Source organism: Antechinus flavipes, chromosome 1 (assembly GCF_016432865.1).
Source record: "Antechinus flavipes isolate AdamAnt ecotype Samford, QLD, Australia chromosome 1, AdamAnt_v2, whole genome shotgun sequence".
NCBI classification, from domain to species: domain Eukaryota; kingdom Metazoa; phylum Chordata; class Mammalia; order Dasyuromorphia; family Dasyuridae; genus Antechinus; species Antechinus flavipes.
Genome location: NC_067398.1, coordinates 283343915 through 283370365, shown reverse-complemented (window position 1 = coordinate 283370365; position 26451 = coordinate 283343915). Strand labels below are relative to the sequence as shown.

The 26451-nt window shown below is 33.7% G+C and overlaps 1 protein-coding gene across 5 annotated transcripts in view; it reads left to right on the top strand.

Moving 5' to 3' along the window:
* Positions 1-26451, top strand: part of APBA1 (amyloid beta precursor protein binding family A member 1) — a 246286-nt gene that overhangs the window by 47291 nt on the left and 172544 nt on the right. For 4 of the 5 annotated variants that reach the window (XM_051961927.1, XM_051961937.1, XM_051961917.1 and 1 more), the window contains exon 2: positions 3692-3768. The exons of the other annotated variant lie outside the window; for it this stretch is intronic. The gene's annotated coding sequence lies outside the window, so the exon portion shown is untranslated. The remainder of the gene's footprint in view (positions 1-3691; positions 3769-26451) is intronic. 5 annotated transcript variants of the gene reach the window in all.

The following is a 26451-nucleotide window of genomic DNA, read 5'->3' as shown; positions in this document are numbered from 1 at the left end:
ATTTTTTTTTCTTGAGATTATAATTATGGAACTTTGCAATAATGCTTCTTAGGGTTTTCCTTATGAGATCTCTTTCTGGAGGTGATTGGTAGATTCTTTTAATAATTATTATGGTTTTAGTATATAGTACAGTTTTCTTTGAAGATTTCTTGAACAATTTCTCTCCAGGCTCTTTTTTTGGTTATGGCTTCAGATAGACCAATAATTTTTAAATTATATCTCCTGGATCTGTTTTCCAGGTTGGCTGTTTTTCCAATGAGGTATTTTACATTTTCTTCCATTTTTTTCATTCTTTTTAGTTTGTTTGAGTGATTCTTGATGACTTATGGAGTCATTAGCTTCCATTTGTCTGATTTTAGTTTTTAATGTAAGATTTTCTTCAGTTAACTTTTGTATCTCTTTTTCCACTTGATTAATTCTACTTTTCAAATTGTTGTTTTCTTCAGTGATTTTTTTTTTACATTTGACCAATTGTATTTTTTAATGGATTGTTTTCCTTTTCCAAGCTTTTGACTCTCTTTTGCATATCTCTTTTGCATATCTTAGGAAATTTCTTTTCCTAATTTTTCTTCTACCTCTCTTATTAATCTTTTAAAAATCTTTTATGAGAACTTCCAAGAATCTTCATATCATCCTTTGAGATTTCACATGTGTGCATTTTTTTCTGTCTGAATTGGTGTTTTGGTCTTCCCTGTTATCATGATAGCTTTCTGTGGTCAAGGTTCTTTTCTATTTCTTACTCACTTTCTTTCTTTCTTTCTTTTTTTTCCAATTTTGTGACTTTTACCGATTGAGATCTGCTCCTAGAGTAGAAAGAATGCTATCCCACACTTCTTGTGCTGTTCTGAGCCTTGGGTTTGAGCACAGGGGCCCCTTGTGTTTGGTGTGGGAGTGTTGAGTCTTGATGGGTCTCAAGTTGTGTAATTTCTCATGTTCCCTAGCCATTAAAAGGTAATAGCAGGTTAGAAGTAAGTGTAGTTATACAGTAGCTGCTCAGTAATAAACTCCAAGCTTAATTATACTTCTGACCTTTGATTTCGTCTCCTGAACATAAAGTTGAGTTATTGTTTGATAAGTTCTTTGTGATAACATCACTAAGGGATTATTCCCCCTTAACATTAAAATTTAAAAGTTAGATGAATTAGTATTAGTGGCAATTGCTTGAAGTTGGCTGTCCAAAAACATTAGATCCTTAAAAAGTTTCATTGATTCTGTTTTAATTGACCAATGTTCTCCCTTTGGCATTATCCTCTGCTACTCTGCTTTTAATAAGCCGTAACCTAAGAGAACACAAGGCTCACCTTTCAGCAAGTATATTCTCAGGTCCTCTATAAACACAGTCTCCCATTGAAAGTAATCTGTAAGAAAAAAGAAGGGAGAGGCAAATTAGGTAGTAGGTCAGATGAATATTTAATATAAATTCCCTTAGAATCATTCTGATTGTTTTTAGACAGAGAACAGGCAGTTATTTACTTATTTTCTCTGGTCAGTTAAAGGCTCTTTGGACACCATTAATCTGGGATATGGATAAAACTTCCTACCTTGCCAATAGTAAACCTGCCTTGCCCCACCAAAATTAGGCAGCAGTTAAAAAAGCACCAAGCTTATATAATTAAAGCTATTGTTGCCATAAAAATTGGTGCCAAAGTCTTTGCCTTTGAGAGAACATGTGAAAAGATATATCTGCAGTGATAGGCAAGAATATCCCCTTTCTCACTGGAGGATAATTTGGCCTGTCCTCTCTTAATTCCAATATGATGATTAACAAAAGTAAAGTTTGGAAAACTGACACTCCCTTCAGACTTAGCCCATTACTCAGACTCTGCTGTCCCTGCATTTTTAGAAAATAATTTTTTGAAATCTTCTCCTTTACATATACATATACAAATACATCATTTGTATTTCCCAGTGCATTATTCCTTCCTCATTCATTATAATGAAAAAAAAAAGAGGAAAAAAAAATCTGACATTGAATACAGTGTTCTAAACCTATTGGGCCCCATCAATGCAGAGAAGTAGCGGGGAGAAGAAGAGCTATTCATTTATATTTCTTCTTGGGACAAAACTTGGGCTTTATGTTTTATATGATATATTAGATTTTTATATAAAGCATTACATATAGAATAGTGGATTTTATGTCAAAGTATTCGGGTTCAATCATTTTGTTTTTATTTATGTGTTGTAATCATTGTGAATATTTTTCTTAGTTCTGCTTATTTTACTTAGCATCAGTCCATATTAAATTTCCCATGCTTCTCTTGTCTATGCACTTTTAAATCTAGAATCAACACTTCATACATATTCCTCATCAATGTCTTTGATTCCAAATTATTATAGTCAGTAGGAAAAGATATGGGGTTTAAACTCCTTAGGACCTAGTGGTCTTGAAGTTGAAGTGGTTGTTAAAGGTTGTATTGAACAGTTGAGTCATGGTTGGTAGTGGTTTGAATGTTTGTGATTTTTCTCTCCTTTGAACTCTCATAATATTTTGCTATGAATCATTTATGTACTTGTCTTATTCTTTTATGTTTGAGTATTCCTGCATTAGATTATAAACTCCTTAAGGATAGAGATTATGTTCATTTCATTTTCATATTTCCCTCACTGCCTAGCACAGTGGTTCCATGTGGTAGGTGAATGAATGAATCAATGAATCAATAAATCAGTAAGTGAAAATCACTTATTAAGCACTTACTAAGTGTCTAGCACAAATTTAAATGCTTGGAGTTCAAACAGAAAGAGCGATTTCCGGTGTTCTAAAGGAATTCAAATTCTAACTGGGAGACACAATGTTCACTGGAGCTTAATATTTATTAAATTGAGTTAAATGAGCAATTTAATGGAAACTTTTGAGAATTGCACTAGGAAATAGGCTTGGTCTGGAGAAAATGTTTATAAGTTGATAGATTTGAGAGGTGTGATTTTTCTACTTAAAAACCTCTTTGCTTCCTTATGTATTTAAGTTCCTACACAATCCACTTCCAACCTACCTTTAGGACCTTATTTCTCCTACTTTGCTTTATGCATTCTTTGACTAAATTTTGGGGTTTTTCTTGCTCTTGATACAATTTCAATGGAGCTTCATTTTCAATGAAGAAACTGTCTCTAGTAATGGAAATCATTAATGGTTCTGTTATGTATTATCTTACGAAGTTGCCTGATATTCTGAGAGGTTAATGATTTATCCAGAGTCACTATTTGTCAGAGGTAGGATCTGAACCCAGGAGATTCTAATTCTGAGTCTGGCTTTAGTTAAAGTTAAAACTAGTCATAAATATTTATAAACAAAAATATATTTTATTTTAAAATATAAACTATAGTTAAATATACTTATTTTTATCATAAAATAAAATTGTAATTTATTTTAAAACATAAAATGTTGTTAAATATATTTATTTTTATTGAGAAATAAAAATTTACTTTATTTTCAAGGTATTTTAAAATTGCTTATAGGTGGTAGTCATTGAACTTCAGATGCTATCTTTTCCTCTGTTTAGATTAATATCAGAGAGTAAGGGACTATTATTAAAAGCTAGTGGAATCTAATTATTGTAACCATAACAATGAAGAAAATATAGATTCATGTTGAACCTTAAATAAAATCAATTTTTTGGGGGGGAGGGGGAAAAGTGAACATTTTATTGTTCAACATAAATTGAAATGCATTTTTTGGTCTGTGTGTACTTAATAGGTCTGAAGCCACTTCCTTTTGGACTACTCTGGACATTCAGCCTTTTCTCACTACTTCCTCCATTTCTGGAGCCACAGGTAATTTTCATACCCTAGTCCAACATCAACCCTTCAATTTTCATCTTACCTGCTGAGTAAGTTGTCTTCTGATGCCATGTTCCCTGCCATTCTCCAAGTAGAATTTTATGACCACAACTGGAGAAGTAAAGCTGTTGATGAATGAGGCAGGAAGGCATTGATGTTGCCCAGAACTTAATAAAGACACTAGACTTTTGCCATTTCAGCTGATCAAAACTAGCAAATGAAAACACAGAGAGTCCAGAACTTTGAACTACTTACTGTGTTGTCTAGAGCTGGATATATTGGTTGGGGAGAAAACAAGAGAGTCAAAAGCTACTTTGTGATGGCAAAGTAATGTTATTCTGTGTGAAGTCACATAGGGACTGGTTTATGCTCCTTTATGTTCTGAATTTCCCTGGGGAAAATCTTGTTCTTTGGACTGTGTTGTAAGCTGCTTAAGGTATTAGGCAAAGAATACACCAAAGGCTTAGTGGTGATACAAGGTCAGTGACAGCTATATCCCTGAAAATACGATGCTCTCTCAATTCTTTTCCACCTCTGAGTTTTGTGAGGCTACAACCTTTGGAGCTTTCCACTGTTCTTTTGGGAGAGGGGGTGTGGGTCAGAGGTTATGGAACCTTGCTAGTCAGCAATCATGGAATCCCAATAGTGTTAATCATAGAATCTGTCCATGGCCTGTGAAAGGTCTCATCTCTAAGCTATACTTCCTCATTTTCTCAGTTACAGTAATACCTTGTTTATTCAGCATCCTGAAGGGAAAATGGAAAAATGTTCCACATAAGTGAATTTTCTAGGTTGCTGACGTTTACTCCACCACTTTGTACAATAGGAGGGATGCAATACTTTTTTATTAAATTTAATTTAATTATAACCTTTAATTTTAACTATTTTTTTTAAAAAGATGAAATATTTCTAAAATGTATTACACACTTCATTGGCTTCTTAAACAGAATATATGGGGTATAACCTTTCCATGATGGCTCAAGGTTATATTTAGCTGTTAGACTTTAAGGATTTAGGTCTGTCTAGCCTTCGACTGAATGACTGAACACAAACTGTTAACTGAGGGAATCTGCTTCATCTCTCCCCACCCCCCTTATTTTTCGCTTCTAATCCTCTCATGGATGACCTTTCCCTCTCATTCACATCTCTTATCCATTCAAACATTTTTCAGATTTATTCCATTCTCTCATTTTGCTACAGATTATGCTGGCCCTCTTTTCCTTTCTCATATTAGTGAGCTCTTTCTAGGATCTTCATTTGAGGTGAAGCCCAGTCTGGGAAGTTTTCATTTCTTTCCTGGTTAGGCTTCTGATTTCCCGACTTCAATAATATGCTTCAGTTGCCTCTCTCCCTAGAGCTTCCTTTCCAGTCTGCATCATCCCATGCAGCTCTGTGGCAAGGAAAGGGTGCCCCTGTCATCCAGTGGCATGGGACTCTAGTCCAGAATGTCAGATCAGAGCTGGAAATGGCATGAAGGCTGGCCTCACAATTTGGAGATATCAGGAAGAACTAACTAATGGGAAAAGTGATCTAACCTTGATCAGGAATATTCTAGGATTAGAGGGATGCAAGAGTAATTGGATGTTTTGGGACAAGGAGGCCCTAGATACTGAGAAAAATTCTAGGGTAAAGCAGCAGCTGAGACATTGTTTAAAAACCTGGAATGTCAGAAGCAAACATGAAGGTAGGCCATTCTAGGTCCCTGCACAAAATGAGTTCCTAGAGATGCTCTTCAATGAGAGAATCAGTAAGAAGATAGATTATTTTTTAGCAAGAGTTTGAACAGATTATAGATTTACGATCACAGCCTTAGACATCAGGAGTAAGTTTATCAAAAGAAGATTTCACTATGATGGTTCCTTGAATATTATATTTTAAAATCATGCTCCTACATAATCACTGTCAAGAATGACACCTTTGGAAATGAAGAATACATATATAACGGCCTTTATAAGTGTTTCAATAAGTAACCAAAAACTGATGGGGGTAGGATTATCTGATAAGCATATAACTTTCTGTAGTGGGGAAAGATGGGTCAAACCAATAGAGAAGATAACCTAGATCACTATTTTGTTGATATGGTAAGGCATAGGGCAGGAATTTAAGAGCTACTAAAACTTTCTCTGAGTAACTTGTAGTATAGTATTTAAAATTTTAATTTGATTAAATTAAATAAACAATGTCCAAAAAATCAGAGGAAAGTTTTTTTTTTTTCACCAAGTAGATTGTGAAGCAAAATGTATTTGAATTAATTTCTGTTAGAATGAATTAGGCATTGGAAGAAAAGTACTAAAAACAAAAGACTACAATTTTAAATGTAATATATTTTGTTTTTATTAATTCATTTTTTAAAATTTGGTTTTCTGCCTTGCATGTTCCTGGATTTAAATACTTTAGTTAGAACTAATAATAATGAGAGAATTCCCATAATTTTTCTTATAGCCAATATGGTGACTGTCTATGTACTTTGTATTAAACTATTATTTTCTCTTACATTTTTATAAATGGGAATATAAAATAATGATTGTGTTTTGGATATCCCCTTGCAACTTTAACCTGCTATGATTATATGATCAACATAATCATACATAATAAATGTACCTGGATTTTTTTTTTTTTTTATGTAGGAGCCTCACTTATCTCCCTTACAGCTTTTCCTCCATATTCATTTTGCCTTTTGGCTCCTATTTATTTGAATTGTAATAACTCCATGGTTATACTTCTTTGATTACTTTTTTTTGTTTGTTTTAAGTTAGCAAAACTAAAGGAGAACAATCATGAAAAAGTGAATAAAAATAACATTCAGAAAGAGAAGGCAGTTGAGAATGATGTATTCAAGCAAACTGATTCCAAGATTACCTTTATTCCTAATCATAATGCACTGGTTCTTAGAAAATGCCTATGACCAAACTATCTCAAAAGATAAGTAAAAAGAACTATATTCAAACAGAATGGAATGGAGGAAATGGAACAGAGTCAGAAAACCTAGTGTTGAGTCTTGTTTTGCAGGCTTTTTTTTTAATCTTTAAAATAGAGAAAATGGCTACACTGCTTACTTTATAGGACTGTTCACAGAGTCATAGTTAAATCTGGAAGTATCCTTCATGGCCATTAAGTCTAACCCACACCCTTTACAGATGAGGAAACTGAGGCAAATAGTAATTAAGTGAACTGTGCAAAATCATATGGTTATTAAGTGTTTGAGGCAGCATTTGAATATAGGTCTTCTTCCTATTCCAAGTCAGAACTCTATCCACTATTCTATGCTGCTTCTATAAACTTAAAATGATATCATGGACATAAAGCATTTTGTAGACCATAAAGCAATATAGAGACATTAGTTAAAAAACAACAATAATAATAATGTTATAAGCTGTACCCTACCTTATATAAAATTTCATTTCATATTTTACATACATACACCCATAAACATATATATGTATATACATATATACATACATATATATACATATATATAATTGCTTCTTTAGGAATCAGAACTATAAAAGAGGGTACTAAAAAAGAAAACTATGCTCACATACATATGCTTACATAAATGTGAGTTCTCACATATATACATGTATAAGTGTATGTATACTTATGCAGACTTATACTTTCATATATATGAAACTTTTTCATCCCTCATTGTTTAAGAATGTAAATGATTTGCAATTATTTTGTGTTCCTACATATATGAACTTGGGAAAATCACAGGAAGGAAGGAAGGAAGAAAAGAAAGAAGGAAAGGAGAGAGGGAAGAAGGAAAGAAAGGAGGAAAGAACAAAGGAAGGAGTTAAGTGCTGGGGATACAAATAGAAAAGTGAGATAGCCTCTGCTCTCTATGAACTTACCTCTGAATGGGAGAAGACAGCATATGTAAAAGGGTTCATCTACAAGGAGAAGACTAAGACCTGGAAGACTAGACAAGACAGTAGGAGGCTGAATAACAAGGCCCAGGATTCAAAGACTACAGTAGCAAGGTAAATGGCAATACCAATAGTCCATAAGGAGCAGAAATAAGCAAATGTCAAGATACTGAATTCATCCATTTGTCCATTAAGATGTCCACTTTGCTAATAACCTCACTATTGAAAGGGAAGTTGAAGTGTTCATTCACAGTGGTTTTATCACCTCCCATCTGTAGTTGTGGTACAGTGGCAGTTATTCTTGTCACTGCCTGCTCCCAATCTGCTGCCCTCACAGCAATTTGTTCTACACATATATGTACATAGTTGCTTTCATTTGGTCTCTCCCTTTAGACTGTGAGCTCCATGAGAACAGGGGCTATCTTTGCCTTTTTGTTTGTTTGTTTATATATCTTCCACATGTAGTAGTCACAATAAATTTATGTTGACTGACTAATAAGCCCCAAGGAGTCACAACTAAGACTTCCTGAAAAGGTACACATGGCTGCAGCAATGGCTGAGTGATGTTTCGGGTTATGTAGCCTTCACAGAGCAATTGTAACTCAGGTCCTTTTAATAAAATTTTAATTAGATGATCAGAAAATTATTTAATTAAATTACTACTTTTTAGGACAATGAAATACAGAAGATCCCTTCCTGCCTACTTGTCTCTGATATTTATGGCTCTCTCTCTCTCTCTCTCTCTCTCTCTCTCTCTCTCTCTCACACACACACACACACACAAAAACACACACACACACACACATATACACACACACACACGGAATTAAGTGACTCGAGCTATGTCTGAGGTTATATTTGAACTCTAGTCTTCCTGAATTGAATTAGAGCCAATGCTCTATTTCACTATACCACCTAGCTGCCCCTTTCTATTCTTTTTTTTAAAGTTCCTCCCACATCTAAGATATTTCTAAAATATGTTTTCCTTCTTTTGCAAATTCTATAGTAGAACAAATTTTCAAATAAGAAAAATTACAAATATTAGATATACTGTAATATAGTTATTATCTTCTTATAATAGAACTTTTGGATAAAGTGCTTTGGCACTTTACATACTTTACATACTTTATATGATTGTAAATGATTAATGTTATTGATGATAATGTTATTGGCATTAATAATACTAATGACAATAAAAGTAACAATTGGTATATCTCCAAAAAGTGATCATTTTATCCAAGTTCTCATATCAGGATATTCTTAAGTGAAACAAAACATTGTGATATAGTTTAAAGCATTGCTCATCATAACAAGCTGTATTCTAGCGTTTTAGTGCTATAAATATTCCCATCATCTCAGGTCCAATCCATCTAATAAGATTTTTTGGAATTCCGATTCATAAATGTTTGCTGGAGGATGATTTCAGAAAGGAGAGACTTACATGAACTGATATAATGAAGTGAAGTGAAGTGAGTAGAATCAAGAGAACATTATACACAGCAAAAAGAAAATTATATCATGATCAATTCTGATAGACATGGCTCTTTTTAGCAGTGAGGTGATTCAGATCAGTGATGCAGAGCCATCTGCACTCAGAAAGAGGACTACGGGAATTAAGTGCAGATCACAACATAGTATTCTCACTTTTTGTTGTTGCTTGTTTGCATTTTGTTTTCTTTCTCATTTTTTCCTTTTTGATCTTATTTTTCTTGTGCAACATGATAAATGTGGAAATATGTTTGGAAGAACTGCATATGTTTAACATATTTTGGATTACTTGCTGTGTAAATGGAGATGGGGGAAGAGAGAGAGAAAAAATTGGAACACAAGGTTTTTGCAAGGGTGAATGTTGAGAACTATCTATGCATGTGTTTTGAAAATAAACAGCTTTAAAAAATAAATATTTGCTGTAGAAAATATTGTTCTAATTCCACTTATAAAAGGTTACTATGGTAGACAAGATAGATAGATAGATAGATAGATAGATATAGATATAAATATAAATGACATATATAGATGAATCAGTTAGATGATAATTACATTATATCTAATATATTTGAAAATACAGATTTTGCTATTTTTCCACTCAGCTAATTAAGATCTTTATTTCAGTAAATTGCATATTTGTTACTTGTTTTTTAAAAATAATTTTATTTTCCCCTAAAATATTTTACATGTTTTACATGTAAAAACAATTTTTAACATTTGGAATTTTTTTGTTTGTTTTGAGTTCGAAATTCTATCCCTCCCTCTCTTGCCTCCTCGCTCCTTGATATGATAAGCAGTTTAATATAGATTGTCCATGTGCAATCAGGTAGACTGTTTTCATATTAGTCGTTTTGTTAAAGAAAACTTGAACCAAAAAAAAAAAAAGAAAGAAAGAGAAAAATAGTATGGTTTAATCTGTATTCAGATAACATCAATTCTTTCTCTGGAGGTGGATAGCATTTTTCATCATGAGTCCTTTGGGACTGTTTTGTTCTATTGTATTGCTGAGACTAGCTAAGTCATTCACAGTTGTTCATTGTACAAAACTGCTATTCTTGTGCACAGTGTTCTCCCGGTTCTGTTCATTTCACTTTATATGCTCTATCCATGGGCATCTGTCTTTCAAGTGAGATAATATATGTAAAGGGCTTTGTAAATTTTAAGGGTTTTATTAATGTTAGAAGAAACATGTGTGGGGCAGTTACATGGTATAGTGGATAGAGCATCAGCCTTGAAGTCAGGAGGACCTGAGTTCAAGTTTGACCTCAGACACTTAATGCGTCCTAGCTGTGTGACCCTGGGCAAGTCACTTGACCCCAATTGCCTCTGTAAAAGAAGAAGGAGAAGGAAGAGGAGGAGGAGGAGGAGGAGGAGGAGAACCATGTGAAAAAGTTTGAGTAAGAAGTCACAAGAGTAGCACAGTTAAAGGTCGAACTTGAAAGTATTCTGTAAAACTCACTATGTATTTATCTGTGTAATTCAGTCCCTCCTTGAATTTTGCCTTACTGCCTCAGAAGTGTGTCACTTATTTCAGTTTTACATAGTTTTCCTTTTATTCTTATTTTAAATCTCAGAATTTGGGGTAGAGATAACAGGAATTTTCTGAAATTATAGCAAAGTGTTTAGAAGGTGTACATCCCAGCTCTGTTTGGATTTGTGCTGGACATCAGTAATTTACCCTTTACATCAACTATATCTCTCTTAAGGTCATTTTAGTTTTCATCTTTATTTTTTAACCAGTTTTTAAGGCTGAAATAAGAAGAATGTTGATAGCATTTCCTTAGCTACCTAGACTGTTTGCCAGTATGAATACAAACCTACTTTCTCTTATGCACACAATCATGTGGGCTCATACCCTCTTTGTGCCATGGGCAAGAAGCCAGAATGAATACAGTGCATTCATTTATTCTGAGGTGGAGGGAAGAAACCCAAATAATTAGCAGTGTTCTGAATGCAATCCTTTATCTGGAAGATAAGGATAATTATTTCTATTTGACTGTTATTAAGAACCCTTTAATATCTATTGGTAAGAGGGATTTTGCCAAATCAATGAACTATCATCAATGTTAAAGGTCTAAGTTGACTTGGTTTGCTTGAGTACATTGGTCTCAATGCCTTCCCATTTTGTAGACACTATTTCTTTTCATATTCTTTTTCATTATTATTCTCCTTTCTCTATCTTGCTGATTTTCTATTATTTGTCTTTGGGGAGTGATACTATCCTCATCTCCTATACAGGAGATAATGTGTTATTTCCTCAGTATTATGGATTAGGAGTTATAAGCACCTGACTCATAAAATCATAGATTTAGAGATGAAATGATCTTTATAAATTACCAAGTCCAACCTTTCCATTTTACAGATGAGGGAACTGAGGCCCAGGTAGAGTCAATGATTTTCCTGGTATCAAACAACTGGTGAATGTCAGAGATGGGATTTAAATCTTTGTTTTCTTGACTCTAAGACCCACATTCTATATCATAATGTATATCCTTCCTTTTCCATCTGGAAATATGAATATATGAAGTATAGTGAGAAATAAGCACCTATACCAGACAACTTCCCTGATGGTGTTTAATGAGTTCAGTTTACCCAGTGATTTGCCCAACTCCATATTAAAAACTTAGGGAGGGGCCTTTAGAACCTGCTTAAACTCTTTTAAGACCATAGATCACTTTAGGGAACCTCTGTTTTAATGCACCAAAAGATACTTTTATTGCAAATTTCCAAATGACAACCAGATACTAGCTGAGGCACTAGGAAAATAACATGTACCAGTATTTTTCTGTATCTTATCTAATCCATGATCTGATTTTAATGTTATCTCCACCATGAATTGAATTTATGACTATCTGTTTCTGGTCTCCTCTATTCAATCCATATTATACTTAGCTAACAGATTGATATTTCTAAAAGACCAAGTAGGACTATACTCAAACTCTTCAAAGGTTCCTCATTGGCTCCAAGATCAAATAAAAATTTTCCACTTGTTATTTAAAGCCCTCTCTAACATTATTCCCATCTACCTTTACAGTTTTATTTTATATTATTCCCTTTCATATTTTACATTCCAGCCAAACTGGTCTGCTAGCTGTTCTTCTACTTCTATATCCTTCCATGGAATCCTGCTCCAGAGATACCTGAAATATATCCTCTCCTCTCTCAGCTTCTTAGAACCTCATTTTTTTTTATTATTATAACTTTTTATTTACAAGTTATATGCATGGGTAATTTTACAGCACTGACATTGCCAAACCTTTTGTTCCAATTTTTCCCCTCCTTCCCCCCATCCCTTTCCCCAGATGGCAGGTTGACCAATACATGTTAAATATGTTAAAGTATAAATTAAATACAATATAAGTATACATGTCCAAACAGTTATTTTGCTGTACAAAAAGAATTGGACTTTGAAATAGTATACTATTAGCTTGTGAAGGAAATCAAAAATTCTGGTGGACAAAAATAGAGGAATTGGGAATTTTATGTAATGGTTCATATTCATTTTCCAGAGTTCTTTCACTGGGTGTAGCTGGTTCAATTCATTATTGCTCTATTGGAACTGATTTGGTTCATCTCATTGTTGAAGATGGTCATGTCCATCAGAATTGATCATCATATAGTATTGTTGTTGAAGTATATAATGATCTCCTGGTCCTGCTCATTTCACTCAGCATCAGTTCATGTAAGTCTCTCCAGGCCTTTCTGAAATCATCATGTTGGTCATTTCTTACCAAATACTAATATTCCATAATATTCATATGCCACAATTTATTCAGCCATTCTCCAACTGATGAGCATCCACTCAGTTTCCAGCTTCTAGCCACTACAAACAGGGCTGCCACAAACATTCGTGCACATATAGGTCCCTTTCCCTTCTTTAGTATCTCTTTGGGATATAAGCCCAATAGTAATACTGCTGGATCAAAGGGTATGCACAGTTTGATAACTTTTTGAGCATAGTTCCAAATTGCTCTCCAGAATGGCTGGATGTATTCACAATTCCATCAACAATGTATTAGTATCCCTGTAGAACCTCGTCTTTAATGACTCAGCTCAGGGATTATATTCCAAGAAGGCTGTCTGTGACAAGTCATCTCCTTCTCCTCAATTGTTAGGGATCTTTCTCTAATCTCAGTAGAGATTTATTTTTTTTAATATGCCTTTTAAATTTATTTCTCTGTATATTATGATCTGTCCCTTCCTCCCCATTACAATGTAAAGAAAGACCTTCAAAATCTTTCCATTTTGTTTTTGTATTCTCAATGGCAATGCAAAATGCTTAATATATGTTTGATGAATTCAGTTGAATTGAATAGAATAGAATTGTATATATGTGATAATTATAGAAATAGGCACTGGCAGGAAGTTAAAGAGTATTATCATTAATCTATAAAATGTAGGTATAACAGTACCCATCTATCTAGAAAGGTGATTGTATATAATGAAGCAAAGTGTGTCAGGCCTTTACAAACCTTAAAATCTAAATCTATTATAAGGAATGGAAAACAGGAAGATTTGAAAACATAATCAAAATGGAAAACTCCCAGTTCTTAGCCCATGTATCTGGTAACTAGCCTTAGGTTTAATTTATCATTTTTTCCATAAGATATGAAATCAACCAAAAAATTTATGAAGTACCTATTTTTTTGCAAAGCACCATCCTAAACACAGTAGGAAATAAAAAGAAGCATAAAATTTAATCCTTACTCCCAAGGAATTTACAATAAAGCTGGGGACGTTATAAATACATGGTTTGCACATTTAGTTAAGTTGTTTATTTATATGTAATATCTCTTTGATGGTCATAGAAACTTTCAAGATAGTATTACTGATCTTATTATCCTTCTTATACTGATTAGGAAAGGGTCAAGTTAGATTCAAGTCAATGAACATTTATCAAATACCTTTTTTGTGCCAAACTCTGTGCTAAGGACTAAAGGTACAAAAAAAAAAAAAAAATGCAAAAGATACTACCTGCTCTCAAAAAGCAGTCGATCTAGTAGGAGGGACAACATGCAAATAAACATTTACAAACATGATATATCCATAATAATTGAGGACAATGAACAGAGGGAAGGCACTAGAATTAAGAGAGATCAGAAAAAGTTTCTTCTGGAAGGTGGGATTTTAGCTGGTACTTAAAGGAAGCCAGGGAAGCCAGGAGACAGAGATGAGGAGGAAGGAAATATTACATATAAGGGGATAGCCAATGAAATTTTGAAAAGTTAGGAAATGAAGTGTAGTGTGTGTGTGTGTGTGTGTGTGTGTGTGTAACAGCAAGAAAAATGTCACTAGAGCAGAGTATAAGAAGGTGGGAAGGCATAAGAAGACTGGAAAGGTAAGAGGTTGTTTATCCTTTGTTCTTGGAGGTGATGCCATGACATGCAAAAGTAGGAGGAACCAGGTTCTAAAAGAAGATTATGATGATGATAAGACACCACTGGAGTTCACTAAATAGAGATAACATGACTAGACCACTTTAGGAAGATTGATTTGATTAGTTTAGTGGAAGAAAAAAAACAGCAGATTATTACAATAATCTAGGTATAAATATGAGTACTTGAAGTATATGTAGAATGGAGGTAGGGGAGAAAGGATGAGGGATTGGGAATGACACCTAGATTGAGGACCTAGCTAAGAGAGAGTGAAACATGCAAGTAAGAGAGAACTTTGGAAGGAAAGAATGTTTTGGAGAAAAGATGAATTTAGGACATCAAATGACTTGCCCGTGACCACACAATAAATAAATGCTGGAAGATGGGTTCAAACCTAGGTTTCTCCTGATTATAGCAGCAGAAATGTCAAAAAGTCAAAAAGAACTTTTTGGAATATTGACTATTCTTTCCATGACACCACACTGCCTGACATATACAACTAAGAAGGCAATAAAAAATACAGGGCAATATTTGACAAGCACCAGGATGATGATGAAGTAGAAATAAATATCTTAGGAATTCAAATTAAGATAGATTATTATAACTACATATAGGTATATGTGTAGAAATAACATTATAGAGAAAGAAAAACTTGAACTGGTCCTTTATTCACATTTAATCCAAATTAATAAACAGATTAAATACTTTTTATACATAAGACTCTATGCCGGACTCTGGAGATACAACAACAAAATAAAACCTAGGGTTTAAAATTCCATTGGATAAATACAAGATGTATTTACATATTATATTTAAACAATTCAAGTGATAACTTGAGGTGGAAAACTAGGAAAGCATTATAGGTAGAAGGAATAGAGATAGATTCTCACTGGATATGAGCCCTAAATTAATGTTGAGAAAGCTACAAGTATAAGAGACGACCCATGCAAAGGCAAGAGGTGGATGCTGAGCTCAGAAAACAAATCCCATAATTCTAAGAACAACCAGTAGGCAAGTTTCATTTGAACATAGAATTTATGAAGAAAAATGATGTGCAGGTGGCCTGAAAAGGTAAACTGAAGACAGATTTTGCATTTTCTATCTTATCCTAAAGGCAATAGGGAACCATTGAAAGGAAGAGGCTGTATATAAGAATTCAGTCTTTAGTCCCTTGAAACAACTGAAGAGTAACAGGTCTTTTTGCTCTTTGTTTCTATCTGTCTGTCTCTCTTTCAGTATAGAAATAGATGGATAGATAAAGGTCCCACCTATAAAAATGGGTACCATTCCTACTATATGATTTCTTGGGGACTGTTGGTTATCTCATTTTATGAAACTTGTAAGAGCATAAGCAAATAATTCCAGTTTATTTGTTGTATTTGTTGAAGAGGTAGAAAATAATGTGAATAATAACAGAAAGACCTTAGTTCAAATTCTACTTTAGAAACCCTATGTCAATCTAGAAAAATCATAAACTTTTCTGTTCCTCAATTTCTTCATCAGTAAAATGAAAAAAGTTGAATTTGATTATCCCTAAAATTCCTTACAGCTCTCAGCTTATAAACCCAGAATCCTATAAATAGTACTGGAATTTTCAGAGACTCTAATGTAAAAATTGAACACAGAAGATGCTAAAAAGCATATTTGAAAAATATGATTAGAAATCAGTAAATGAAAGAGAGGTAGCTCAGTGGCATAGTGGATAGAGTGCCAAGTCTCAGACACATACTAGTTATGTAATCCTGGACAAGTCACTTAACCCTGTTTGCCTCAGTTTTTTCATCTGTAAAATGAATTGAAGAAGGAAATGACAAAACATTCCAATATCTTTGCCAAGAAAACCCCAAACGGAGACACAAAGAATGTCACATTTGAAAAATTAACTGAACACAAATAACTAATAATAGCTAATAGTTATATAATGCTTTAAAGTTCTTTGCAAAGGACTTTACATATATTAATTAATATGAAATATATAGTAACACTATGATGTAGTTAACAAAAAACAAATAAATCTAATCTGAATTTAGGCTGAGATTCAGTCATGTGATTCTTTGCCAAATGGAGTGACATAACTACTGATTATATCAATACTGGTTTGTCTTGCTTGCTCTTTTGCAAAGTACTAAGAGCAGTATCATCTTTTAAAGAACAAGACATAAATGAAGGGAATTTTTGCTGGCAGAGATCTTCTGTGATATCAATGTAATGTGGTAATATTAATCACTGATATTTGTTTAGCACTTTAAGTTTTACAAAACACTTTGCATTCATTATCTCACTTGATATTTGGGCTAAATCAAATGATCTAAAAGAGCATTTGTAGCTGAAAACATAAAAAATGTCAACAAAAAAGAATGTATATTATTTTCTTTGGTAACTACCAAAATATTTGAATTCCCCTCTTCCCTCATCTTAGTATTAATGAATTTTAAAGGAATCAGAAATAACATTTGATTATGGAATATTATTGTTATAAGAAAGGATCAGCAGGATGATTTCAGAAAGACCTGGAGAGGTTTATATGAACTGATGCCAAGTAAAGTGAGAAGAACCAAGAGAATATTGTACACAGCAACAACAAGATTATGTGATGATCAACCTTGATGGATGTAACTCTTTTCAGCAATGAGATGGATTCAGGCCAATTCCAATAAATTTATGATAGAGACAGTCATCTACATCCAAGAGGACTGTGGGGACTGAATGTGAATCACAACATAATTTTCACCTTTTTTCTTGTTGTTTGCTTGCTTTTTTTTTTGTTTTTTGAGCTGATTTTTCTTGTGCAGCATGATAAATGTGGAAATATATTTGGAAGAATTGCACATATTTAACCTATATTTAACCTATGTTAGATTACTTGCTGGCTGGGGGAGGGGGATAGGGAGAGAAGAGAAGAAAAATTTGGAACACAAGATTTTGCAAGGATAAGTACTTCTACCAAAAAAAAAGTGATTATACTCAACCAACTTTTCTCAAAAGGCTACTGTGTGTATAAATGAAAACACCACAAGAAGATAACATTTGAAATAGAAATGATAAGGACCAAGCTTAGCCCCAGAGAAAAGGTATGAGAAACTATCTTCCCAAGTTCTTTGTGAGATGGGGCACTGTGAGTATTAAACACTGTATGTAAAATATCAGACTGTTAAACTTTAAAAGCTTACTGTATTCAAAGCATTGGGAATATAAAGACAAAAACAAATATATATGCATGGGTAATTTTTCAACATTGACCCGTATAAAACTTCCTGTTCCAAATTTTTCCCTCCTTCCCCCCACCCCTTCCCTTAGATGACAGATAGTCCAATACATGTTAAATATGTTAAAATATATGTTAAATCCAATATATGTATACATATTTATACAGTTATCTTACTGCATATGAAAAATCAGATCAAGAAGAAGAAAAAAAAACCTGAGAAAGAAAACAAAATTCAAGCAAACATCAACAGAAAGAGTGAAAATGCTATGTTCACCACTGAACAACTGGAACTGGTTTGAATCATCTTATTGTTGAAGAGAGCCATGTCCATCAGAATTGATCATAGTATAGTCTTGTTGTGTAATGATCTCCTGGTTCTGCTTATTTCATTTAGCATATTAAGCAAATTGTAAAAGAGGGAAAGGCATGTTCTTCTAAGGTGTTTATAGTATCATAGAAGATGTCTTTGGCAGAATTCTGAAAGAAAAAAGGAAAAATATTCCCTCTCAAAGTGATGTAAGCCTACTTACATACACTCAGAAGTACTTTATAACTGGTCACTAATTATGCTCAGATCTGAACTTTTCCCTCAACATTCTCTTTCTCTGTGTATAGATTTCTAGGATTGCAGAACTGTTCCAATTGTATATCTCAACATCTGTTAGAAATGGTCATCACTGTCTCCAGTTGCTAGAATTATTCTGCAGGTAACAACACTAGTACTTTAACCCAAGCAAGTTCCCAAATGAGGAAACTAGTACTCTAGCTCTTCATCTATAGCTCAAGGCTTACTTACTAACTCAGAATACAAAATAGTTTCTAAGAGTCTGCTCTCATCCTTCTCAGATGATAGCAAGATGGCAAAGCACCAGGCCTAAAGTCAAGAAGGTCTGAGTTCAAATATGATCTTAGACACTAGCTGTATAACCCTGAGCAAGTCAGTTATCCTGTCTTCCTCAGCTTCCTCAACAGTAAAATGGGAATAATAGTAAAACTCTCCTCCCAGCGTTGTTGATCCTGTTTTATAAGCACAGGAATAATTACCAGTCATAGATTGCTCTGTTTTCTTGCATACAACTGTCGATTTTTTCAAGTTGAGTGTTCCTATGGTCTTAAGAGTAAAGTTCTGAAGATGACTTTGGTCAAGTTCTTTAACTCCAATTGCCTTTAAAAAATGTGTAAAAAATACTTACCACAATGTCTGGCATATAGTAGGTGCTATTCAAATGGTTATTCTCTTTCCCTTAAGCTAAAGTTCACCACTTGTATGTTTTTAGGGCAAATCATTTAACACTCTCAGGTTTTGATTTCCTCATATTTAAAATAAAATACTGAGCCCAGAATTGAATAATAAGAAATTAGGCAGCATAACACTTTAGAAATCATGCAGTTCGATAAATAATCCCAAATAACTTGCTTCCTCACAAACCCATCTTTTTCATAAAAGTCCTTTTCTGTGATACTACAATGGCAAGGAATCATCAGACGGCCCAAGAGTCCATAACTCATAAAAAATCAACAGCCCCTGCTTGAGAACCTAGGTTAGTTTTGAGCTATCTCAGACTATTTGAACTCAGGTTACTAATTTGAACATTTGAAGAGAGCTCCTGAGACCAAAAACTGTCTTGTTTTAATTTGTACCCTTAGCACTTAGCATAATACCTGACACATTCTGGGGCTGGTCCAGAGACAACACTCAAAAACCACTCTGTCTTAGGATCATAGATCTATTGGAAGGGACCTCAGAGGTCATCTAATTTAATCACTCCCTTTCTCTCTGATCCCCATTTATTTTATTTTTTAAAATATTATTTATTTAAAAAACAGAAAATAAAAACCAAATTAAGCCAAAACATAAGAGAATGTTCCTGGCAAAACATCAGGGAGAATTTTAAATATATACCAATGAATTACCAGTTCAAGAAGTGTATATATATACATATATATATATATATATGTGTATATATAATGTATATATGTAGAATATTCATGGGTATCTACCTTTTCTTTATTTCTTTGTAAATTGTTCTCTTTTTTTTTCTCTGCTGCTCAACTTTTTTACTTTATTTATTTTTTCTTTCTTTCATTCCGCCTACGTCTTCCCAGCAGGCTGTAGTTAAGAAAGGATTAATTTATGTATACATATATAGATATAAACATATATACATACCCACACTCTATACCTCCCTCCACACCATCCCCCATATACACAGACATATTTTTTCTATTCTTGCTGACTCTTTGCTTTAATTCTGCTCCTGAACTTTCCTTGCTATAGAAATGTATACTTAATCTCCCCCCTGAACTCATGGATCCCTTCTTTGTCTTTTTCCCTTACCCTTTGTTTCCTTGTTTGCCTAACCTTACTCCCTTATTTCTTTATAGATTTTGGAGGCTGCTATACCCTTCATGATATTTTTGTAGAGTTATCTATTTAACCCATTCTCAATGTGAGTAGATTTTCAGAACTATGAGCCCTTCTCACCCCTCTAATGCCTTTGTATCTATTTTTCCTCTTCATTTGTATAACATAATTACTATTTTTACCTTAATTCTGCCCTACCCTTTCTTTTGAACTACCTTATTGCTGATGTCAATATTAAACATATGGTATACATTTCCCATGTTAAAAAATTTAATTTGTTCATGTTAAGTTTCTTGAAATTGATCTTTGTTATGTTAAATTTTCTGTTGAGTTCGAGTTTGGTTGATAGAAAGATATGAAAATCTGCAAGTTCATTGAATGTCCATTTTTTCTCATTTAATATTATAGATAAGTTTTCTGGACATGATATTTTTGGCCACAAGCCTAGTTCTTTTAATTGTTGATAGATATGATTCCAGACCTGTGGTCTTTTATTGTGGCTGCTGATAAGTCCTGTACAATTGTAATTTGTGGCTCCAGTGTATTTGAATTTGTTTTTTTTATTCTTGTTTCTTGCAAAATTTTCTCTTTGATCTGGGATTTCAAAATTTGAAATTTTCCACAAAAGATCTCAATAAGGTGGTGGTCAGTGTATTTTTTTCTGTTTCTACTTTCCCCTCATTCCCTTCCACTCCAGGACAATCTTCTTGGATTGTTTCTTGCATTATTGTGTCAAGGTTCTTTTTCTGATCACAACTTTCAGGTAATCCAATTATTCTTATATTTTCTCTTTTTGATTAGTTCTCCAGATCTGTTGTTTTTCTTACAAGATGTTTTACATGCTGTTCAATTTTTTCATTCTTTTTGTTATGTTTTATTATTTCTTGGTCTCTCATAACTTTGCTGGCTTCCCCTTGTCCAATTCTAATTTTGAAAGAGTTATTTTTATCTTTGAGACTCCGTATCTCCTTTGTAATTGGTCACCTTTTTTTTTTCATAATCTTGTTTTTCTTGGATTTTTTTTTTTGTTTGCTTACTTGTTTTTAGTTTTTCCTCAATGTCTCTTCTTTAATTTTTAAATTCTTTTTTGAGTTCTATATATTCTCTCTGGGTGGGGAGTCAGTTAAATATAAATATTCTTTGAACTAGAAAAAAGCTTTTTTACTTCCGTGTTCTCCGCTGAAGATGAACTTGGTCTTCATATTCCCATAGTTTCCATGGTTGTATTCTTCTTTGCCAGTTAATTTTTTTTTTTTAAATAAGAAGTATTACTGTAAGCACCTGTAATTGTGGGATGGGAGGATAGTGCCTCTGGCTTTACTTCAGTTCTTTCCTCTGACCTGGAACCTCAAACCAAAAGCTCCACTATCCTATAAGTATCAGCAGCCTGCAGTTTCCCTGTCTCATTGCTTCTGCAATACCAAACATGCTGGTTCTTTCTCTCCCAGCATATCTGGTCCTGGACCATTCGAGGTTCACTCAATCTTCCCTCCTCAAATCCCAGAGTCTGGATTTAAATCCCAGACTCTGGATGCAGTTGGAGGGGGGAGGTGTGTGAAAGTTTTTGTGATTCTTGTTGAGACTCCAGTCACATTCAGCTAGCCCCGAGGACTCCCCGCTGGGTATTTGTATAGAGGTAGCCTGGAAGTATTTGTACTTCACACTGGCTAATCCCTTTCTTCTGATATTCTAGAGTTGTTCCAGGAGGATTCCTGTTCTGCCCCAAATCTTCCTGGTTTTTCACCAGTCTGTGTGTGCCCTGAGGGGCAAATTTGTTCATTTTGTGCAGAAAATCTGGAGAGCTTGAAATTTAACAACCTACTCCACCATTTATTTATTGTAAAGAAAGAAAAGCAAGGCTGAGTAAGTGAGTTGCTCAAGGATAGTAAACATTAGAGGAGATTTGAATCCAGGTCCTAGGATTCCAAAGCTAGTGTCATTTGCACTAAATCACATATAGACCAAATAAACTACATGGGATCACCAAACTGAAAGTTCAAATCAGTTGTTTGTTTGTTTGTTTTCAGGTCAGTCTCAGAATCTTCTTTTCTCCAATCATTCTAAGATTAAGATAAAGTATTTAAGAGGCCTGAACAAGGGAAGAATCTGTGTGAACAGAGAAGAAGGTACAGAAAAGAGTTAGAATCAGCAGGATTTAATCATTGATCTAATATGGAGGGTAAAGGAGAAGGATGAGTCTAAGATATATCAAGTAATATAATGAAACATAATTATAGCCTAAGTGGAAACCTGTTTTAAAATCTAAAATACCTTTAAAATATAGAGAAATACTGTTAAAGGAGGTGCCAAGAAAATGTGGTACTTTCTGGAGTTTGTCCTACAGTATCTGATGTTATCTTTTTGTGTGGGATGGGGTACCAGACTTGCCCTTGCTCAAACTGATTATTCAGAGGCATCTCCAGATACAAATAGAAAGCATTTATTCAGTCCTTATAAGAAGAGGTCCAAGCACACCAACTGAGCAGTACGGCATGGTCTGTAGCACATGGTGGGAACAGAGAATGATTTATATAGCAAAAAAAAAGACTTGGGTTCAACCTCGCTTTCTGTTGATTTTTAAATTCATTGGATGTCCTGAAAAGGAAATAATTATTGACCAATAGTCAGCAATGCTGTCTATTTCCTAGGGGTCATGTGACTTCCTGAAGTCACCTACGACTTGACCTTTTCTGCCTTCTGAAAATAGCGATGACGTGACTTCCTGAAATTTAGGCCTAAGTCCTACAACCTCTGAGAAATATTCACTTGGTCCCCATTCATTTTGAAGGTAGAAGTTGGTAGCATTTCATAAGACTTATTTAACAAATGCATAAAAGGGATATGTGATTCATCATTGTTGCCAAGTTCATAAAGTTAAGCCAGGTCCCCTGGCTGACTTGATTACAGCAACACTTTTCAAAGCCTGAAAAGGAAGATGAGCTTCCTAAAGAAAATTCATTAAGGGATGAGGATGTTATCACTAAAATTGACATTGATTCTCTGCATTTAAAAAAAATTATTATTAAAACTTACTTTCAAAACATATGCATAGATAATTTTCAACATTTACCCTTACAAAACCTTGTGTCCCAAATTTTTTTCCTCTCTCTGTCCCCCATTCCCTCCCCTAGAAAGCAAGTAATATATGGCAAGTAATCCAATATATTAAACATGTTCTTTGCAATTTTTTTTTTATGGACATAAGGAGTTTAATTGGGATAGGAGCCCAGATAATTAAAAAAAATTTAGAGTAATTAAAAATCTCTTTGAATATATGTGTGTATAGGATTTTATATATGTATACTATATGTGTGTGTGTGTGTGTGTATATATATATATATATGTATGTATATATATATAAAACATAAAAATAAATTTTAAAATCCCATTCATTTGCAAGACAGTTTTCTTGGCTAAATCTATTCTACTTTAATAATACTGTTTTATGGTAATTTCTTCAGATATAAAAGATTTATGTGAAATTCTCAGAAAAGGCATTTGATCACTACAAAATGGTTTTACCATAGAGTAATATTTTTAAAACTTACTTCCTAGGGCAGCTAGGTGATGCAGTGGATAGAGCACCAGTCTTGAATTTAGCTGCTTGGGTGAGTCACTTAACCCCAATTGCCTTCAGCAAAACAAAACAAAACAAAACAAAACAAACAAACAAACAAAAAAACCTTACTTCCTCAAATTTATTAAGACCCTGAAACTTCACAACTGAAGATTGTTTGAGATATAGGCTCAAATGAGAAAGTTAGAGGACTAATTTCAGATAGAATAGATATTTGCTCCAGTGTAGTGGGGGTGGAAGGGAAGAGATGAAGAGAATAAGTATTTATTAGTATCTACTACTTATTAAGGAACTACTATGGACCAGACTCTCTGCTAAACTTTAAAATTTTATTTCTTTTGATCCTCATAACAACCATGAGTCAGAAGGTTCTATTATCCCCATTTACAGATAAATTATTTATATATTTAAATTATTTGCCTAGGGTCATACCCATGCTCTATCCATTGAACTACCTAGTTCTAGTCTAGACCCAGGAGTTAGAGAATAGGGTAGTGAGATGATAAACTGGGACCAAGGCAGAGTCAAATCAATGGAAATGAAATCAACAACCTAGCTCCTGTGTGAGCTAGGCAAGAGGGGTACAATTACAAAGAATTATCTGCAGAGCCAATAAGAACAGACACAGAGAAATTAAATACCGAAGAAAGGGGATGGAAAAGGGATGAAGTAAATTGGGAGAGGGATTAGTATCTTGTAGAAGCCAGGCACATTCAGATCATAATCTTTGACTTTTGCCTAAAATCTTTTTTAAATTCCCATTTTGCACACTGTAACTGTGTAGTTTGGCTATCTGTTGCCTTGCAAAAGTATAATATTAAAAGATTTCTGTGAGGTAGTGTAACCTAGATTGGCAAAGTAGATATTGGTATTTGCAATGCAATTTTATTTTCAATAAATTCTGGTTTTGGAGTTAACGAGTTTATCTTTGTGGAAGATAAGTTTGCTGCTACTTATAAAATTAACTTTGTTTTATTTGACTATATTTCTCCATACTAGTTCTTGACCATTAAAAAGAAATCATGACTGAGAAATTTATTGGATTAGGGGATTAAGTATAAATTAGCTCTTGATAAAACACATTAATTTGTTCCCCCAAAGTAAAAGTGAAGATTCTTCCCTTCCTTGGATCTTTCTATAATCATTTTTAGATTCCTCTGGGAAATGAATCCTTTGACATTTCCTTTTGACCTAACTATAATAAGAATCCTCTTTCCAGATGCAGTGTTATAAAGGAATATACTAATGCTTTTGTTTACTTTTCCGAGACTGCCTGTGGAAAGCAGAACCATATCCAAGTTTGTGAGATTCCTAAAGTAGTTCAGGGTGTAAGAGGATTTTTAACTGGAATGGATCTTAGAAATCCAATTCCCCTGAAGTTAATGGGGTTAACATAATGAATTTTATCATGTAAATATGCTGCTTTCTTTTTAATTGAGAGGTATTAGACTTAAAGTAGCATAATGTCTTAGTACCAATTATCTCTCATAACTAAAAAACACTCCTTCTTTACTTCTGTCTCAGAGTCTGGTCTTTTCTTGTTTTTTTTTTCTTACTCTCTTCCTTCCTCCTTCCCTTTCTCTCTCTCTCTCTCTCTCTCCTCTGTCTTTGTCTCTCTTTTTTTTTTCTTTTCTATCTTTTTATTTTCTCTTGCAGTATTTTTTATTTAACTGCTTTGTGGATATATGTATTTATTAACTTTATGAACATTTGTATAAAAATTATTTTTCCTCTTTTAGAATATAAATTCACCGAAAGCAGGGTTCACTATATTCTTCTTAATTGTATTCTCAGTGCTTAACCCAGTGCTTGGTGTTACAACCATAGCCCCAATCCTTCAGGAAAACTGGGTTTGAGAATTTAAAATGACCCAGCAATCTCAAACCCCTTGTCTCATTCTCTCCTGCATAACATTTGTAGCGGAAATTTCATGCAAGACTTCTGTCTCCCTGCCCCTGTTTTTTATATATCCCCTTAACAAAAAGTTGCAAATATGTCAGGTAAAGAAACAGGCTAACCTATTTAATGGTTTCTTTAGATCCTATAAAAAAAAAAAGGCCCTATGTCCTTTTGTTCAAGGCCATGAGCTTTGGATGTGAATCCCGTGGACCAGTCAACTTTAATAAATTCTCCAATTAAAATTCTATTTCTCACCTTGTCTCTATATATCTTGGTACAACATTGGCACATAATAGATGCTTAATAAATACTTGCTATTGGTCAATTCAGGTACAGAATACATTTTTATTTTTGTTATCAGTCATTTTTTTTATATACCTAGTTTCCAAAATAATAAGCTTTCCTTTAGGGAATAATTTGTCTTATTATAAAGTAGAACTTATTACCTCACCTTAGTGTAAAGATGAAATTCTCTGTTGCCTGAGACCTTTAGTTAAATTCCAAGAAACTCATCCCCAGGTATCATCAGATAATGATTTTTTTCCTACAATTCATGAAATTACTATTTAAGTCAGTAATGGAGTGATTGAAATCCATACTAGTAAAAGAAAATTACATTTTCTTCAGGGAAGGGTTTCATTATATTATTTAACTTTCCTCAAGGAATTTCTAGCTATTTCTTTATCTTGAAAGATTTTGATAAGCTAAAGGTTCTTCCTTTGCAATAAAATAAATTTTTTTCAGTAAACCTGTAATGCCAGAGAAACTAAGGAAAGATAAGAGATTAGAGAGTTTTAATATTTTATTTGAAAGGGAGAGATTTACTGGGACCAAATGGATTCATTCTTTGGTCCCAGGGCTGAATGAGACTATCATCTCGATATAAGTTCTCAATGACA